The 20965-nt window shown below is 42.4% G+C and overlaps 1 protein-coding gene and 1 long non-coding RNA gene across 4 annotated transcripts in view; one reads left to right on the forward strand and one right to left on the reverse strand.

The window, feature by feature from the left end:
* Nucleotides 1-20965, forward strand: part of Ed (hemicentin protein echinoid) — a 225964-nt gene that overhangs the window by 161169 nt on the left and 43830 nt on the right. The gene's annotated exons all lie outside the window — the stretch shown is intronic.
* LOC143901192 (uncharacterized) lies at nt 6395-8569 on the reverse strand. Its single transcript, XR_013258015.1, has 3 exons — nt 8550-8569; nt 8197-8383; nt 6395-8103 (listed from the first exon to the last, which is right to left on the reverse strand). It is a non-coding gene; the product is annotated as an uncharacterized LOC143901192 (long non-coding RNA).

The following is a 20965-nucleotide window of genomic DNA, read 5'->3' on the forward strand; positions in this document are numbered from 1 at the left end:
TTCTTATAGCCGACGTGGATAGTGATTGACACCCCTGTCATGCGTTTTGAAACTCTTTCTCAGTACGTGTCAAAATTCAATCGAAAAGGAGATGTAACCTCATTTGTAACCTTTCTCGACGACTCGCATGATCAGCTGATCAATTTGGAAAAAGTAACATACTTTGTCACGTATGAAATTTTACACCATACGTCATAGAATTATTTTTTCCTTAGCAAAAATTGCCTGAAATATATTTCTGAACGTGAAAACCTACAAACAGTCACATGACTAGCACGTAGCGAGACGCCTACCTTAACTCACGTCAGAGCGCAGCGAAGTTACTGCTCTGGACGCGGAAATCTATATGCAGTCCGCGAGCCACAACGGTCTGTAAACGCGATGGTATCATCGCACGTCACGGCAACGGCAGAGACAGCGTCTCCCCTTTCTTTTCCATTCTTCCTCTTTCTCCTTCCTTCCTTCCTTCCTTTCTTTCTCGTTATATTTACATTGCGATATCCGGTAGTTCGATCGGGCTACCTCGGATGTCAGAACTGTCGAAAGAAAAACAAACCGTATATCTGAGTCGTTCGAGTTTAATGCACAACAGTGGCATCGTCTGCCCGAGCACGCGACTATCGGCAAAAGGAGAGGAAGCCGTCCATGATAAGAATTTCTCACGTACAGCACGTACAGCACGCGCGACGATGTTCTGTGTTCGGGCTGTCCAATACACCTGCCTCTGTTGCCAGGCAAACTAGGCTAAACGGCAAATTTTGCAGTGTCGAGAAATCAATCTATCGTCAATTCAATTTTCTGCTCCAGCGTAATTTTGCAACATATTTTGCACTGTTTGAAATGCATAAGTGATTAGTTTAAAACGTAATTTTAGATATTTATATATTTAATGACGGGAGAGCGAAATCTAAATGACGAAATATTTTTATCTTCTCTTTTTCTCTATCTTGATTCTTGCATCATCTGTGTGTAAAATCTGAGGAAACAAAACTACAAAAGTTTGCCGCTTGTCTTTTTAAATACCGTCGGTATATCAGCCAGATCATTTTTCCAATCGAATCTAGAATTTGTAAGCAGGAATGTTAATAGTTCAACTAGAATGAAACTAGGATACGATGAAGTAATTCAATATTATGCACGATCATTAATCGTGTTGTTCGTATACACTGTATAAAACGGCGGAAATGGATATTTCGAACGAACGAATGGCTGAACCGTAATTGACTACCATTGTTTAGATATCTCCTGCAGCGCTTCGCTTTAAATGTCACAAAGCGGTAATATATGTCGCTTTTAACGATCGCTGATGAATACACATACTTAGTGGCCTAACACGCAACCGCACACTTTTTTCTCGGTTATAAAATCATTAGCGTTCATATATTACGGATTCTTTGACTTTTATTAATCTACCATTCGAAAGTCAATATTGAAACGAACGATATTCTCCTCAGTGACTCTCTTTCGAACCGTATAAAAATGCTTGAACTATTCTGTAAATCACCCTATAGCGCTATGTGCGTTATGTATATGCGCCGTAGAAAAGAAATAAACCTGCAGGAATAGCAGGGAAGAGTAGCAAGGAGTCGACAGTAAGCAAACATAAATTATCCGACATTATTGTGCTTGTCTGTCTATCTTGTCGCGTCTCGTTAGCTTTTTCCAAACACGCGTACGCGTATTATACCTAAAAATATCTTGCGTCCAGCTCAGTCAGCTCAGTGTAGGATCTCTTCACAGCTGCAGCAGCATATAGCCGAATAGGTCGAATTCGGTGTCGAATATCAAGTAGACCGACGTAACTTTCAATTAACGCGACCGCACACGATGAATGCGCGCGCGCGTATGGAAAAGCGACGAAGACACGACAGAGTGACAGACGTAAAGGGAGCGAAAAGAAATATCGTACCGAGCACCGAGAGCGAGCGGGCTCGCCGAGTAAAACGGCACGATCGCACGTCGCGCGTATTCGCCGCGAAATCGAACTGCCATCGTTGAATCGGGCGCGGCGCGAAAACTCCGGGCCCTGTGTAATTGGATTTCGCGCAAAATTTGATCATCCGAGAATTATTTTGGAATAGATCGTTTATTTTTAGCGCAACACAGAACAAGCTATCTCATGCCGGGCCGATTTAAAGCAAACGAACGGGGCGCTATTTTAACACTTTTCGTTTGAAACAACCCATTGAAACAGATTTCCATTTACCGCGGAAAGTTCCATTCCGTTCATTGACTTATTTTCTTTGCGTTAGAATTATCGCGGTATATATCGGACTATAATATATATCAGCCACGAGACATCCCGTACAATCTCTCACGATGGTTTCTATAAAGCCATTAACAAGCCGCGTGCCTATCAGAAACACTCCGCCGTCGGAGAATTAACCGCGTGCCTTAGTGTGGAATCAACAGGACCAGCCTTGTTCGATCCAACATACTCTCGTATTTGCCACTATTGTTCGTGCATATATACATCGTGGGTTTGGTCAGAGGCGCGAAAGGTTAAATACCGATGCCACTCACAATAGACTACTCTTATCGGGCCATCCGATCTCGGGGATGTTTTGTCTCGTGTTTGTAGAGTCAAAGCATTAAAGGACTACAAGCCACAAATCCTAAAGAAATAACATAAGCTCACAAGCGTCTCCACAAATAGTTTGCACTTTTCCGTTTTAAGATTTTCCACGAATCCCTAAGACTACAAATTATATTTTTGCAGTCGAGAACTGCATACACAACAGCCCGTCAGACCCAGCCGGGTGTTTTTACATGTAACTTTGTTAAATCTATATTTTTTTATGTGAATTATTTTTTTAGGCATAATACCAGATATTCAAAGTATTTATAAAATCAATATTTAAGTTTGCTAAATTCCAAAATACAAATGCTTAAACGAAAATAAATTTTTAAGAATGTTAGCAATTGGAAATTTTTACTGAGTTTTATTCAGTAAATTCATATACACATATATACATATGTAAAAAATTCTAGAATTAATATTTAATATGAAAATTTATTCTTACATACACAAAAAGTCATTCTTGAAACGATCACTCTCTTGATATATGTATATAGTCTATATATATAATCTATAGGTATATATTATATGTATGTATAGATATATGTAACTTAAATCTTTAAAATGTATCATTATTACGATGATATGTAAGTGAAAAAGAATTAACTCATTCTATTTTGCCTATTTCTTTATTATTTTCAAATAACGCTATTTTCGCTGTTTAAATAATTTGATAAATTCGTAAAATTATTTTTAATTTCGCTACTTTCAAATAATTCGCAAATTTATTATTCTCAAATAATCATTAAACTATTTAACTATTTATTAGATTATGGCTAGTCGAGTTATTCTAATGGATAAATAAACCTGTCTATTTATATGCCGAAGAAAGCTCGATTAGAGGGTATATATTATAGTTTAGAGGTTTCGTTATATATATATAGACTTCTATAAATAACTTGTTCGTAATACGATTTATCTAATTGTGAGTTCTATCCACGATGCGGCAAGAAGGTTGGAAATAATGCTCGCGGCTTGCGCTGCGCACAATACTCGTAGTCCAGTCACTATGTACATTTAAAAAAGACAATTCTGACCCAGGATTTTCTTTTGGGGGGTGTTGGGGGGATCAAAAAAAGCTTAATCTCAAGTTTTCGACCTTTGTTTCCCGCTTGCTTTTTTTACGGGAGTAAAAAATGTGAAAAATGGTTTTTCCGCGATAATTCGGTTTCTAATAAAGTTACAAGGTCGAATCGGAGCTCATTTTAAAGTTTTTTTTACGCTCTACAAATTATGTCGTATGACATTTTTACGTATGATCGATTGTTTTCGAGACATGGAACGAGAAAGGGAAATAAAAAAGTATGAGAGATATTTAGTTTTTTCTCTTTACTCATTATTGTCGTCCGAAATTGCAAAAATGCTTCAAATGAAACTTGTAGAGCGTAAAAAAACCTACAATTTTTATTTGTTATTCATTTCATTTCGTTGAAAATTACGCCTTGTAGAGCACCTCAAAGTGGAGAGTCGTCGCCATCGCGTCAGCGATAAAGTATTTCTTTCTTATAAACTTACTTCACAAATATTGTCACTTAGATATAAAACTGCACGCTTTCATGTATTCTTCAATGAAACGGTAAGTGTAATTAAGAAAACTTGACGGTTTCAAAATAGCTACAATAATTTCAGGCTTTGCAAGATTTATTTGCAACTTTAAGGCGTAGTGCGGTATGGAATTTTCAACGAAATTAAAGTAATAAATAAGAACATTTTACGATTTTTATTGCTGTGCAAGTTTTATTTGAAGCGTTTATACAGATTCGTGTGCGAAAAACGATAAAATAAAAAAAAAACGAACAAAAATGCTCAATTTTTCTTTTTCTCTTTCGATATCTCGAAAACTATCGATCGTACGTCAAAATATCACTTAAAGTAACTTATAAAGCAGAAAAAATCCTATAAAAAACACCTATTATGTTACTTATTTGCGTCAATGAAGTCGGAAATCTTAGCGAAAGCGTTCGGTGCCGCGTATCGACGTAACCAACGCGCCGCTAACGCGATGACGACGACTCTCCACTTTGAGGCGCTCTACAAGGCGTAATTTTCAACGAAATAAAATAAATAACAAATAAAAATTGTAGGTTTTTTTACGCTCTACAAGTTTTATTTGAAGCATTTTTGCAAGTTCGGACGACAATAATGAGTAAAAAGAAAAAACTAAATATATCTCTCTCATACTTTTTTATTTCCCTTTCTCGTTCGATGTCTCGAAAACAATCGATCATACGTAAAAATGTCATACGACATAATTTGTAGAGCGTAATAAGCTTTAAAATGAGCTCCGATTCGACCTTGTAACTTTATTAGAAACCGAGTTATCGCGGAAAAACCATTTTTTCACATTTTTTACTCCCGTAAAAAAAGCAAGCGGGAAACAGAGGTCGAAAACTTGAGATTAAGCTTTTCTTGAGCCCCCCAACACCCCCCAAAAGAAAAATCCTGGGTCAGAATTATGTCTTTTATAATCCGTTTTTTTGTACATAGTGACTGGACTATCGAAGGAAATCACCGTCTGAGACTTTAATTCCTCGATTATCCTACATTGCCCCGTTAGAGGATATTGCTGGCGTTATGCAGCTTCTACAAGATAGCTTCTAACCTGCTTGTACAGCTTCTTCTTGGCGCAAGTTGGAAGCGACCCTGTATATCTGAGATATGCTTGTATCTGTGTCCTTCGTACTTAAAAAAGACGCCAAGAAATTCGCCTTTTCCGGTTTTTGTCGCCTTTGTGGATAAAAAGATGTATATACTCATTAAAACAAAATGACAGATATTTTTAATCTTTAACCTTTTAATTGCGAATACTGTGCATATATACATGTATATGTATATAACTTGGACAGAGATTGAGATATTTGCAGCAGGCAAAGCGGATTGTGTATTTCTTATATGTATTACTTATATATATTGAAAACGACTTCATGGATCGTATAGTCGCAAAAGACTAAAATATCACGCATAATACCGGAGGAACTGAAAGAGCCTGCAGATGTTATACTGAATTATTTGAAGATTCTCTCGCTATTCGTTCTACCTCTTGTAGAAAATCTTCGTATTTCCTGTCGACGAACCATCGTATGATGTTTTAGCCGCGGGGTGTACCGTCGAAAAAATGCGCTCGATTTTCGCGCCGGAATTGTAAGACGAACGATCTTATCGAGCGAGTGTGAACCGGTATTTCTCTCTCCTTTTATTTCTCGCTCATCGTAACTATTGCCCATCCGTTTATCACGCGATCGTGTATCTCGCGGCTAAACAAACGCAACGTACTAACGTATTATTTTTGTTAAACTTATATTAATTACCCAACTTATTTCTAGATTAACTCGAATAACGTTCCCCCGGCATTAGTGCGGCCGGTACAACGTGTTCTGGAGCAGGATTGGCCCTATCCGGTCGGTGCTACGTATTGCGCGTATATAGCCAGGCGATTACCCGCGGCAGTGTCGCGTTTCCGGTACCACACTCGCGTCGTTTTTTTTTTCTCATTCCCTGTTCCGGGTAATGGAAACGTTTGGGAGCAACGATTCGGTTCTATCTTTGCCGATTTGGATTGAATTGCCTTTCTGGTTATCGTTGGTATTACTATCGCGGCCGTTATCCCTGTCCTTCTCCTTTATCTCGCCGCTTTCCACCGTTCGCTCCATCTATACGTCGTTGCTCGTTGGAAACGCCTCGTTACTAGATTCCCGGAAAGTATTCCGACATACGTAAGCCTCGGTCTGGAGAGGCCGTACAACGTACACGCAGAAGACCTACAAGATGGCGAAACATGCGTTGCGATGCGACATGTACGGGGCATGATGGGTCGGATGATATAAAATGCAAGTATTTAAAAAAAAAATTAATATTTAATGCTTAGATTATTGTAATAGAGTAGTTATTATAGGATTACGATACGAATTGCTTCGAAATAACTATTGAAAAAGTAATTTTACCGCCCATTATATGCATCAAGCAAAAATTTGAGCTAAATTTCTTCACCTCTACTCCAGTTTACAATAATTCGATAAACCCGCGCGCGTTCAGTTTTTTTCTCTTGTTTACAAAAAACTCACTAAGAGCAAAAAGGGATTTAAATATTCTTTACTCCGGGCTGAAAAACGCTCACAGCTAAAATGAAAAATACGTATTTCGGTGTGCGCATGCACATTTTCTTGTCGTTTCATTACAAGGGCTGCGGGAGTCGCCCGGACATTTTTAGAGGTACTCCGCGCAATTCTGTCGACACGCGGACGTCCGTGCGCGCATTGTCAGCGTCTTGTTAATCTTCCCGCATCGTCAATCTTGTTCCGCCGATGCGCAGCTTCCCGTGCTCTCTTCTCAGCAACATGATACGAGCGTTCCCGCGCGCTGAAAGCGTACGACGAGTCCGCTTGGGAAAAATCGTAGTACGCAGAGAGAAGAAGTGACCCACGGTGAGAGAGAGAGAGAGAGAGAGAGAGAGAGAGAGAGAGAGAGAGAGAGAAAGAGAGAGCAACGGCAAAGGGACCCGGTGGCTGTGTGCATCTACCGGTTGCGGTGACATCGTACTTGACCGAGATACCGATACCCACAGCCCCGCTATATACTCTTGAACCTCGTATGGGCGTTCCGGCCTCGAAACACGCCGATACGCTCGCGGAGCGCCGAGTGCCGCAGGAATACGCGGACAAAGCGATATTCGCGAAAACTAAGTCAGCTCTCACGCTAGTTCGCAAATTGTAAAACACGAGTTGGGCAGGCCTGGATTTTTCTCTCATCAAAATCTCCGGGGACGGTGGTTTTTAAATTCATTATTTGTAAATATATGCTTATCTCGCGTAACGTTCAACATTTGTTAATGCGGCGTTGGAATACTGTTGTAAATTAAGAGGACTGACATATATTTCCGGCTGAAACGTGAAACCACCTACAATGTTTCTTTTTCTCTGGCAGCGCAGCGCCATTATCTCTCTATGTGAAATTATTTGAATATATCAATTATTTGCAAATATAATGATGTATATTGTATATATATATATAAGTAATTGTGATATTATTACAAGAATTACATTCAATATTGTGCGTTATCCGATCTCCATTTCGAATGGCTTCACAAGCTATAAAATTTCATTTTTGTATCATAATACACATAATATTTGTATAGCTTCGATGCGCTATTGACACTCCAGCTATTGACACCTAATATTCATGAAAGCTTCCATTAACGAAAATCCGATTCTATGTTAAATGAAAAGATCCATTGAAAGTGACGCTGAAATCCTGGCTTATACGAAAAGCCATCTATTATCACACGGCTCTTCATGATTTGACGAGCGTGCGTGATAATACTCCCTTGAAATCGAAAATACATGTATTCTCGCGGTCCGATGGGTATTCTCGGACTCGTCCGCGAAACGGACAGCCTCGTCCAAGAGTGATGATGTTCCACAACGAGGCGTCAACGAATAATCGGAGGCTGCTTTTCATTTCGAGGCGATGCACGCTGCGCACGGCGCGCTTAATTGGCGCGACGGCGCCGGCGTCTCGTTCGTTCGCGGCTGGAAACCGGCAGTGTACGCTAATAAGCGAAGCGCCGACAGGGAAGCTCGCTTAGCACATCAATTTAATTTTTAATTTCCCCGGGCTCTTACCGTCGCCTTTTCCTCTTCCTTCCATCCTCGACGGTGGCCCTCCCCCGACCATGTTTCCATCTGTCGCGAGCGATATACGGTCACCCATTCCGCATCCGTAATGACATAACGACGGCCGCATCTAGTTGTCAATAACGTGGTATATATATCCAATAACTTAATTATTCCGCTATACGTTAGGCGCGACCTGGAAACAGCTCGGTGCTCTAAATCGATCGACATCTCCCCTCGAATAGGACGAATAAGTAAATTAGGTCTCTCTATGCAGAATCGCGAAGTACGGATCCGCGCGCGCATTACTCACCAACAATGCCAGGCGTTTGCACGCAAATAAGGTAGTCTAACATACGTACATACAACGTGTAAATTTTCCTTTGCGTGACTGTAATGTCTGCGGGCATAATCTATCCGTATAACACCTTCGAATTTTGAACTCGATTATAAGTCTCGTCACTTTTATTGATAGCAATTATAATCTGTAATGAAATAGTGAATTTTGTTAAGCTAGATTTTTATTTAATCTTGACTCGTAACAATGCGAATAATATTCTTCTTTAAATCTTTATAAAATTTTATTATAACAAGAAATTTATTTTTTTGTAATAGAAAATATTTGTGTGCTATATATGTATAATAATATATGAACTATCACACTGCAAATCCAAGTGTGTTATTTTTATACGCATAAAAAATGACAGATTTGATTAAAGTTCTTCTTACACATTTTTTACCGTTTTAAATTATGTCATTTAACACGTTTAATTGTAGGTATTAAATTAAAAATTATTATGCTTAATCGTGTCAAATGACGTGATTAAAAATCGCAAGAACAGTTTTTCAGCTAAAATAACTAAGATTTGCAGTATACTTTAGGTTATATATGTATAATATATGTATAATTTTTTCAAGTTACTTAGTGTTATTTATACATATATACGAATCCACTCATACACTGCACATACGCACACGTACCAAAAAATGCATCGTGGTTAAGAATCTTGGTACCATCTCACGACCAATTTCTGTCAATATTAGTTAAAACTGATTGAAGTTTAATTGAGTCTCCTTCTACCTTCTCTCTCTCTCTCTCTCTCTCTCTCTCTCTCTCTCTCTCTCTCTTTCTTCTCCTTTTTCTCTTTAAGTAACGATATAAAAAGAAACCAGAAATAATTTAAACTTTAATTAACTCTTAAGCGTTATAGAAACGGGTCAATTAAATAATTAATTACTATGAAATTAGAATTACTAATGCAACTGAGTCAGTTCTAAATCAAACTCGCGTTTGCGCGATACCGGAAGCGGATATCAACTTTCGGGCAATAACGTCAAATTTCGGGATAAAATCGTCACCTGCTTCGCATCTCGCGCATCTGTCGCTTCAAAATCGCTCCTCGCTTAAGTGTACGCGACATTCGCGAGTATTCGAGTTTCGAAAGAGCAACGGGAAAGTTTTATGCACCGGTATTCGGTATCCATACGATGTACTCGGCCCTTCTCATTCGATCTTAAGAGCGCCCAAGAGTCGGAGACAGCTTAACGCTCGGGTTACAAGCTTCACATGGCTCAATAGGAGCAAAAGGTTCGAGGCGGACAAAGCGCCCGTTCATCAGACCCTCCGGCAATGGCCACGTTGTCCGATGGTAAATAATCTGGTGGTAATAAATCCGGCAACAAAACGCGCGCGCGGGGAAAATACTTTCGTTCATCCTCTTTCACGACGCGCGTTTTCTGTTTCAACCGGTTCTCAAAGAAAACCGCAAATATTTATCCTCCATATACGGAGATTGAATATTTCGTCTAAAAATGTGCCTGTGTTTGAGTTGGGTTGAGTTTTTGCAGAAGGGACGAGAGAACCGTCATATTAACATGAAACACACGTTTTACGATATGGTATTCGCAACGTCTTAGATACACAAAAGTCTGAACGTGTGATCCTCAATTATTTTCGAAAGAAGATAATTTTCTACCTTCGATAAGGAATTTATTTGAGGAAACGTTTTTCACATAAAAATCGTTTTTGCGTTTATTATGTTTGATAAAACTGTATCGCGCTTCGCTCGAGCTAACGATCTGTCGAGGTGTCGACCGTCGCGTTCCGTTCTCCTTTTAACCGTGGCCGAGTACGAAAAGTGAGGAAACAACGACTGGGCAAAAATCGTCCCGCCGAGTTTATCTTTGCGATAAAAGTTTACCTTTCGTTAGACGGAAGTGCTTCGGTTTCAGAAGGCACTTAATACGTGCCGCGTATCCCGCGCGCGCTTCTTGCGCTTCTCTCGTCCGTGATTCGCGGGAAAAGTACGGTCGACAATACGCTTTTCCGCGGGGAAAAGCGAGCAAAACCCACGGAGCCAACCCAGGGGGATAGCCCTTGTCTCGGACAAAGTCAAATATTGAAGCGACGCCGGTCCGAGTTTCCCGCCAGCTTTCCCGTTACTTACTCTGGTCTCTAATTACAACGTAACTCCCCGCCGACGACGACGACGACGACGACGACGACGACTTGGACGTCGACGAGAACGATGCAGGCCGGCGATTTATCGCGCTCGGCATATTGCCGGGATATTTTCTCGCCGAATCTGGCTTTCCCCGGAAAGACGGCGGCGGGTAACTTCTCTCCGCCGTGAAATACGGCTTTGAGCGAAAGCTCCTCAGCGAAGAGTGTCCAGGGATCGCGCGCCGTTCGCTCCTCTCTCTTTCTCTCTCTCTCTCTCTCTCTCTCTCTCTCTCTCTCTCTCTCTCTCTCTCTCTCTCTCACCTCTCGCTCTCTCGCTCTTTCTCTCTTTTCCGTTCTGCCTCTGCGAAAGGAGTCTACGCGGAATCTCTCGCTCTAAGAGGCGAAATGCGAGTTCGCCGGGGCCCTCGGGAAAAATGAATGAAAAATATTGTCTTGGACACAATGGCCCCGAATCCGTGACGGGATATCCCCGGCGTCGTAGCTGACGCTCTTCACGACGCGGAGGGTAAGATCGGGCTACCGAGATGAAGAGGTGGCGGTAGGGGCCCCTGACCGAGGGAGGGTAGGTGGTTGCGGGAGTAAGTTATAGGCTAGGATTACGAGATTGCCGCGAGGGGATTACGACGATGGGCTCCTGGGACGTCCAATCTCAAGGATAAACACTTTCTGACGTTCTTACGCTCAGCCGGGCTCCCATCTCCCCCCCTTCTTTTAGCGCCGTACTTCGACCGTTTCTGTTCCCCCTTTGCGGCCTCGGCCGTGGCGCTCCCACGTCCTTTGTCCTCTGTCTCGCACCCACCATCAACGGGTCGCCATCACCCCCGCTTTCCACCTTCTGCTTATAAAGAGCTCTCGCGGGTAGCCGACTACTTGCGAAAACTCATTTCTCCTGCGCCGCGCCCCCCGTTCCTGGCCTCTCGCCCCCGTCGTCACCGACGTCGAGGATTCTCTCGGTGTTTTTGACGTGAACAGGCGCATCTATCGAGGCTCGGAAAGGGGCGTAAATGAAGACCTATTTCGCGCTTTCGACCCCAAGTGGCGGGACGTGCTTTTCGGTGAAGCGTTTGTCAAACATTCGCGTTTAAAAGGTGGAGGACAGGGAGAGAAAAGTAGACGGAAGGGATTGACCATTGAATTTAAATCACTTATTTTGGAAACAATACAGATCTAAAGATTAAAGTACCTCAGGTAACGAAAACTGCGTTCCTTTTATTATATGCATATAAGTGCTCTTCGGTAATGGAATAATATCCAAATTTAGTGTGTATTTCATTCTGTTCTATGCTCGTGTTTCAAGTACACGTTGCAGCGTTGTATATTTAAGCAGCGATGATTTCTCGCTACGTCACGTACGTCGCGCATATGAAAAATGTGTTTCATCGGGGCGATCAACTTTTAACGCCGAATCGACGCTGAATTGAAATCAATTTTTCGTCGGATGAAAATGTTCGCGCATATATTTAGGGCGGGCATTGCGGTGGGACTATCGCTAATTTGGCGCGGTAATTTCGCGAGCCATCGTTCAAGACTTTCGGCGAGTAGAATGGTGAAAATGCGCTTTGACGGGCTTAGGGGAGAGAGAGACCCAAACCAACCACCGCGTCCAAAAACTTTCTTCCACCACGAAGAACCATTTCCCACTACTTTTACTCGGGCTCTCTTAGCACCTCCGGCAACACGTCTTCACCCTTGGCCACCTCCAACTCTCTTGCGCTCTCTCTCTCTCTCTCTCTCTCTCTCTCTCTCTCTCTCTCTGTCTCTCTCTCTCTCTCGCTCATTCTCTTCTCGACGGAACTACAGAAGTTTAGGAGGGATGCGTCGGACCTACGAGTTGGCTCGTTCTCGACTTAACCGAGCTGCCGATATACCCGGGCATAATAATTCCCGCGCATGACGCGCGGGGCTTTTCCTACGGTCTTAGAGCGGTGAATTCATTAGGAAGTTTCCACGCGGGCGTGCATCCGGCGAGGCCGCGCGCGAGAATTTAAATTCAACGTTTAAAACTGATATTTCTTATAAAACCCCGCGCGCAGCGCAAGGATATATATGAGGTGAAGGAGAAACGGTTGAGGCGCCGCGGAGTGCCGATAACGAGACGGAGAGAGAGAGAGAGAAAGAGAGGAAAAAGAGAGTCGCAATTTATTATTCCGCAGCAAAACTCCATCAGAGCAAGAACGCACGTAGAACGTATATAAATATGTCTGCAACGTATAATAAACGATTTTCATAGAAGAAATGGTTCACGCGCGAAATTGATATGGAATAAACAACAGTATAGATTACACAGACCGCAGTAGCATATATTTCCATATTAATCAATAAACTTTTGTAAAATGTTATTGAGTCCACACAATGCGGATGCATCCGCATAATCGATTTTATTTCAGTCATATGAATAGGTACTTAAAAAAAAAACGTAATTGTGTTATTTTTTTATTACTTTTACATGCTGATTATTTTTATATGCTGATTTTATATGCAGCAAATATAAAATGTTTATATAGCCCGAAAGCTAAGAATAATAGGAAACCTATAAATATTGTCATCAAGTTACATCAGCTAAATTGAAGATGGTATATGTATAACAATAATATAATATAATAATAAAGTAATCAAATTTTATATAAATAAGGAGATCTTATATAAAGTATAGAAAATCACACATGTGTGTGTATTAAAAATACAGAAATGTATATTTAATAAGTATCAAATATTTTGTAGGTTGTTGATTTATCGTAAAATATTGTGTCGTGCGTAAGCTCCATTTCGATAAAACGATAAATTAAACGTGTGACCGAGTTTTAACCTCGGTGACTGGTAAATATAAATAAATAATATATTTATATTATATCTAATTTTTTTTTCATTATTTTTAATATAATAAACCGAAAACAAGAGCTTAAAAACGTTACGCAAAATTTTATTAAACTTTCGTAAGGTCATTATAATTTCAAAAACCGTAGTTCAAAGTTCGTGGAAATGGCAAGGCCGTAAGAACGTTTACACTGGAAAATCAGAGGGGTTATGAATTTTTAGTCGATACAGCGGCTTATTGACTTTATTATAAATATAACGAAGGAGGGTGGGCGAACGCGACGCGAGAGAAGATGCGGCGCAGAGAAACGAGAAGGAAGAGAGAAGGGAAAGAGAAGAGGAAAAAAAGAGTAACGAAGGAAGTGAAAGCGGAGACGGAGAATGTCGCGGAAAAACGAGGATGGACGAAGGAGAGCGCCGCGGCTAGAAAAGTTTGCGAGATTGTCCGCGCTTAGAGCCGAGCTAGAGCTATATATCGCCGCTTGGAAGGCGAAGGAAGGCGCTGTACGCTCGTGTAAGTCGCTCTGCTTGCAGCTGCGTAAACGCCGAGACTACGTAACGATGTAAACGCAATGCCTATAAATAAGGCGCTCGCGGCTAATAACCGGCAGCAGGCACAGCGGGCACCATGAGCCGCAAGGCAATCCGTTTAACTTCGCCACCGTTGGCGATCGCCGCCGCCGCCGCTTTATAAAGCATTTCGCACCCCTTTGGTCTTGGTGGTGATGGTGTTGCTTTCCCCGGGGAAAAGTCAGCGAGCGACAAATTATTAGTTACGAGAATTAAATCCACCAATACGCGCCAAAAAGAGAAAGCCATTCCCTTCCTCTCTCTTTTCCTCTTTCCCTCTTGCAGTTTGCTTCCCCATTCTCCTTATCTTCATTTATTTAGCGCCATCCAATAGTCTGTTGTTTAAACTCCGAATTAAAATCCCGAAAAGATAAAGTCCATCTGAATTTGAATGGAAAGTAAAAAATCTTCCTTTTTTTTATCGCCTCTCATTAACTTAGTTTGCAAACAGCTGTTATATCAGTCACTCATAATTTGAAAGTTATGAATGATTCGACATTTTAATTAAGAAAAAAATTTTAACTAATTCGGGAAAACCTGTTATTATAATTAATACGAGGTAATATGTATGAACTAAATCTCTCGATACTTTCGTAAATATTTCGTAAAGCTTGATTTCTGCTCTCTTAAATAAACGAAAAAGTACGGTGTTGCAGATAGACAATACGAATGAAGAATACTGGGGGAAAAGCTGTATTTACGGTTGTCGCTTATCGGGTTATATTTATCGTATGACACTATTTCAATAGGAAAACGACTGCAGGATACAATAAAGCTGAGTAAACACGGGTAAACAAATGTAGTACACGATGTTTTATCTCACACAGGTGACGAACGATCACAGCGAGAGGCAGATAACCGGAGATCTTTGCAGCTATATCGTATCACGTAACGCTAAAGTCACAAATGATTAGGTACAAGCTCGGAAAGTTCATCGTCCGCATAGATTGAACGCTCGTACATCAGCATTGCAGATAATTCTAGCTTTGACCGCAAGATTTCCGCGCGTTTCCTTTTGTGCGAGTCTCTTTTCGCCGTGCAACGATGGATTCTCGGAAATGTATCTTACTCGCGATGCTAAATCCCATCAAACGTTTTTGAGTGCATACACCCGAGACGTACACGGGCGCTGTCAAAGAGCGCGCACGACACACATTAATACCGCGATTAATTGGAGCGGTTGTATCTCGGTGACGGCGAACCAGAGCTTTCGAGCTCTCCATCCATACAAATTAAATAAGGAGCCGCCTTTATACGCGCGACTCTCTGTAAATGGGCTCACTTAAGCCCTGATCATCCTTTTGTTATTGCCGCCGGTTGTAGTTTTCCGTCGTTAACGAACCCCGGTGTCGAATAACGACGGAAACATCTAACGCTAGACCCTGATCCGTTGTGAAGACGGCTTTAAGTTTTGGCATGCTGTACGCTGTGCTGTACCCTGACTCTGTACGCGCGTGTGTATATACGTGATACGGGAGGAATATGCGGGAAGAGGAGAAAGAGAGATAGAGGAAGGTTGGAGGTGTACGTGTGCCAACGATGATGAGAAGGATCGAGGTGAAGGTGAGACAGAGAGAGAGAGAGAGAGAAAGAGAAAAAGAGGAGTGGGGAACGGAGCGGTAGAAAGAAAAGGAGGGAGAGAACTGAACGTTAGGTAGGTAGGTTGCGAGTGAAAAGACATCAGGAGGAAAGACGGGGCGAGAAACGTACCACGGAAGGGAAAGGAAGGCAAATGCGTTGGTAGGAGCGGCAACCGGCTCGACTGGAACCCAACGGCGTCGAGCGAGTGATTTTCTTCTTCTTCTTCTTCTTCTTCGGAGTACAAGGCCGGTCTCTTACGCTATGAACATTTCGGGTCCTCTATTCAAGCCACCCCATCCCCATGAAAAAGATTACCGTAGTCGGCTCGCAGTCACGTTTTAGGGTTCTCTCCCGCAGGTATTAGTAGTATAAGGTAACAGATAACCGAGGTTTTACAACCGAGATTTTTTTCACTTTTGCATTCTTCTTCCATTTCTCCGTCTCCAAATGTCTGCATGTTAGTTTATAAATATGCGTAAAAGTAGTTTACAGAGCTAAAATACATGTTTCATCTCTTTCTAAACCGTGATAAAACGGAAGAGAACGATCGTCGGTGCTCGTTCGCCGCTCGAATAGCGCACTATTCATAAACCAGAATGTGAAAGTAGGACTAATGCTTGACATGAGGGCACACGTGCGCGATACGTGTAAGCATACGCGTGCTCCGTCGCGGACATATATAACGTACCGCAACCGGGTATGTAATAACACATTGCGCCGTTATTACGCTAAAAAGTGGTAGATTAATATAAAGATGGTTTCATGACTCTCTGGACTTCCGGACAGTGGTGTGATTGCAAATGTAATGAAACATGGGAATGCCCGGTGGTATCAGGGAATCGGACGTAAAAAGGGCGCGTGTGTCTCTATGTCCGCGTGTGCAAAAAGGCCACCTCCCCCGAGTCAAATAAATGTGGGCTTTGTAAAGGTGGTTCGTATTCGTCGCTGAGCAAATGAACGTGTCAGGCGCACGAATGGCGCGGCGGGGCGCGCGCGTTCGGTGCACAGGCACACTTTGTACGATGAATTTCGTAACAGTCGGAAAGGGGAAAACGCGGTATTGAATGAAAATGTTTCTTGCAAAAGACTTGTAATTGGTATTCGAAGGTATTCGGCCACGTGCCGTTCCTGCAACCGCGAGCGGCACACATATCAAGATATGTATCGGCAGCGAGAGAAAGAATGAAAGAGCAAGAGAAATACACGAAAAAAGTGAACGGAATATATTTATCACGCTCTATGAAAGATAAATAGAAAAACAAAGTAGGTATTACAGCAACGTAGTATAGTTTAAAGTATATGGATAACAATTAGTAAATGAAGCGTTAATTATAAAAATGCAAATTAAAAGTAAAAAAATTAACTTTGAGATTAAACAGAGTAAACAGAAAAAAATAAAGTAAAAATATTAAATAAAAACTGGAATAATAACATTCTGAAAAATTAAAGCGAGAAGATATATACAAGTTATATTAATATATTTAAATAAGTACGTATATATATAAGAGTGACATATATATGTAATAAATATATATAAGAATATGGCGTGTGTATAAAAAATGGAGAATGAAAAAGAGAGAAAGAGAAAAGGAGACGTGAAAATCTCGCGTTTCTACGCCAATGAAAGAAGTGGGACCGGTGTGACTGGTTCGCAGATGCGAGACCCTCGCGGCCGCCGTTCTCGACAACATGTGGTCGAAGCCAGTAGCCGATCGCTCCGAACTTAAATTCCTCGTTATTATATCGTCCCGAGGAGACGAGAGCCCCGGAAAAAGCTAGTGGGCTTCCTGGATGGGTCCTGCGTGACTTTTAAATAAAGAACAGTCCAAATACGTCGCGCATTGTAAAAAAAAATTCATCATTCGTCATTATTCCTTATTCTTACACACGTTTGTGCAACGTACTTATATCTTAAATTAGACTTCGTTCAAGTAGACGCCGATGCATAAATGCCGGCAATATTCAACTTAATGACATTCAAACTTAACGAGTCGAGCAGATCAAACAATACGTCGCGTTTCCGTTCTCTTTATCATTTGCAATAGATATTCGTATATTTGGCTAATAGGTACGCCGACGTACCGTAGAGGGGATTTCCCCTCTCTCACGGCCATTGATATTTAAATGTTCGTTCACCCGAATAGCTAAACAATATTCATTTCCGCCGTTCGAAATTCAAACATTGGAAAAATATCTTCTATGTATTGCGCTATTTTTGTCAGAATGACACGATGTCAACCAGTATCGTTGCTCACTCATCAATTTTTCGATATTTTTCAGAAAAAAGATATTTGGAAACCGTGTCACGGAAAATCCGATTCCACATTCGCATACTCAAGTATATCCGGGGAATCGGGTTGAATACATAAGATCCTCGTCGTATTCTCCAATCAAAAATTTAATAAAAAATGGAGGTTGAGTGGAAACAAATAAAGAATATATTTGTTTCTATTGTTATTATGCGCGTATTGCTTTTTTATTATCGTTATAGCCAAGATAAAACTAGGATATTTCGACAAAACAACACGACATCTGCGACTGTAAATAAACCTCAGTTTTTAGAAAAACATTATCGTGTTTTTACCGGTTTTTTGCCAAACAGCCGAGTTGGCTGAATTGAATCGAGACAAATCGATTAAACGCAATTCAACGAACAACCCATTTTTTCCCTCTCTTTTATTATCCTAGCGCAAAATCACGTCAAATTCGCAATCAGCCAGGTTATTCCACGAACATAAGCATTGCCAGCGACGGTAATTCGTTAACAGTAACAAATGGCAAATATAAATCCAGTTTCGGTCAAAAAAATTCGTGACCGATCTTCCGTGTCGACATTTTCAACGGCCAATTATCCTTGTCTATCGCGTATAAAGAAAAAAGGTAAGAAGGGGAAAAAAGGTAAAAGTGCGTTCGAGATGTCCGGTCACGTAGAGGATCTACCGGCTGAATACATATGTTGGAAAATAAATGCGGATCTCGGAAATAAATACGTATAGTCGTGATGGCACGCACGTTTCGTGCTTTCGAATATCTTGAAGGCAGCGGGGAACGTGTTTTCTCGAGACCGACAAAACCGAGAAGGTCGGGTTCGGGCGTGTTCGAGAGGTAAACCGACGACAACGACTAACTACGCGGGCTGGTCTATTCTCACGTTTCGCAATCGCCCCGGGAACGCGCGGTCGAGGCATTTTGGGATCCCCTGGTGAACCAGATGTGACTACGCATTTGCGGAAAATTGTAGAGCGTTCGTTTACGATCGTCTAACGGTAGGGAAACGTTTCCATCGGACAAAGCTAGCTAGCTAGCGACAAACTTTACGACGTACTCCTGATTCAGTCTGCGGATCGCGACGCATGAAAATTCTAAGGAAAACACGAGGGGGAACGTAAGTCGCGAGGATAAAAGTAGGAAAATGAAAACGCCAGCGTAGGATCCAACGTCGACTTTTCGCAACCTCCGCGCTGTACATCCGCGGACTCGGCGAAAAGTTGTGATTTTGACAGGCCGTCACGCGAATCGTCGCACCGCGTCGCACACGCACGTTACCTATACAGCCGTATGCAAGCGCGCACGTATGTGCGTACACGAAAGGGGGGAAGCGTGTGCCGGAAATCTGTGCAACAGGTGGCATCGACGGGCACACTGCAATACAGTTTCGTGCAGTTTCGAAGGAACATTCGGCGAACGATGGCAAGAGGACAATTTCCGATCCGCGTCGAATGGAGAATGTGATTAAATGGGCTGCGCGGGATTCGCGTGGGGATGTAATCGTTACACGCGCTGAACGATAATCTCCCGCATCTCGACGATGGAATTTCGATATTGCGAAAGATAAGGCGCGCGCGTTTCGCTGCACCGCGATACGCGCGGCATTCTGCAGTTGCATCGCCGCGCAAGAATCGCGATCGGACGACGGAAACCTTGAGGCGGAACGCGCGGCGAAACCGAGCGTGAAGCTGCTCAATGCGGAATTATTGAACGTGAATCATTCACGTGGGGGGGATGGGGGAGGGAGCCGGACGGCGGGGAACACTTTTACGTAAGCCTTAAGGCATTCTCTCGCGGTTACGCGCGCGACGACGCGAGGACGCATCGAGAGATGTCGTAAAATTCGCGCGGGGTCGCGTTAGACGACCGATATAGCTACCGTATATCTCCTCCCTTTACCCCTTTATTCCCCCTCGCAAGTCGAGCCGCTCCGTCGCGGCCGGGATAACTCCGTTTATCTAGACCAGTGGCTTTCGATCTAGACATTCTAAACCATTCACGGAGGCGCCCCGTCATATTTAATAACGGCCGCCTTTCACTTCCGCTCCGTGGTTGGAAAGTTTATCTATTTGAGAAGATTAAAATTACACGATAACGAATTATGAACGGGAGCGAAATGCTATAATTCTTACGTCGATGAGGCGGCATTATCTGCTCCGCGAACGAGACCGGCGGCATCAGTGGCGGCCGGCGGCGTGGCGGCGCGCGGACTTTCAGCGCGAGCGTGCGTTCTCTCCACACTTCCGTCTGCTTCGGGTGTCCCCCGCCTCACCCCCGTCTTGGTTCTACGACCTAAAATCGCCGGTTTCTTTCGCGGGGAGAAGAATGGAGAAGGGACGGCATCTGCCGTCGTACGCGTACGAGTATGTCCCACGCTCTCGCCCATTGTTCGCGAGGATACACACGTTCGAGAGAGAGGAGTATTTTCCCTCCGAAGAAATCCTCTTCTGTGAAATATACTGTTGGCCGGGAGAAGCGACGAGAGAGGCTTGACGGCTTTGGCTTTGGAAATCGCTGCGAATGGCGGCATGGCGAGAGGGCATGACAAAAGCGCCGAAAAGAGGACCAGATCGGACACCCGCACTAGCGTCGATTATGAGAACGAGCGATTTGACCAAAAGGGATGCTGAGAACAGTGGGAAATTTTTTCTCGTCGAATTGTAGTAACGCCGCTCGTAAATAAAGTCGTGGTCTGTCTGTCGGATGATAGGTTCGCTTCACTAGAAAATATATCGCTGCCGAAGAGATTCGAATCTCATTTATGCGGAGGTCCTTTTAAATTTTTACGAGAATTTTTATGTCGAGAAAAGTGTTCTCTTATATAGATTGACTCTGGGAAAATATGTAATACAGCGATCATGCAAGCGGGAAATATTAATTACAGCATTTTCGCAAATTAAGTTACTAGAGTACGAGACGGTGGAGAACCTCTCAGTTAATTTTAAGCAAATTTAACTTTAACCGTGGAACTTATTTAAGGAAATTTCCGTTTAATCTACGAATCCCACACGTATTATTATATACCTGCTCAGAACTGTGGACACGAAGTTCTCTCCTCGCGCTAAGTCTGTATGCGCAACG

The sequence above is a fragment of the Temnothorax americanus genome, unplaced genomic scaffold (assembly GCF_048541705.1).
Source record: "Temnothorax americanus isolate GAGA-0224 unplaced genomic scaffold, ASM4854170v1 Scaffold32, whole genome shotgun sequence".
Classification (NCBI taxonomy): Eukaryota; Metazoa; Arthropoda; class Insecta; order Hymenoptera; family Formicidae; genus Temnothorax; species Temnothorax americanus.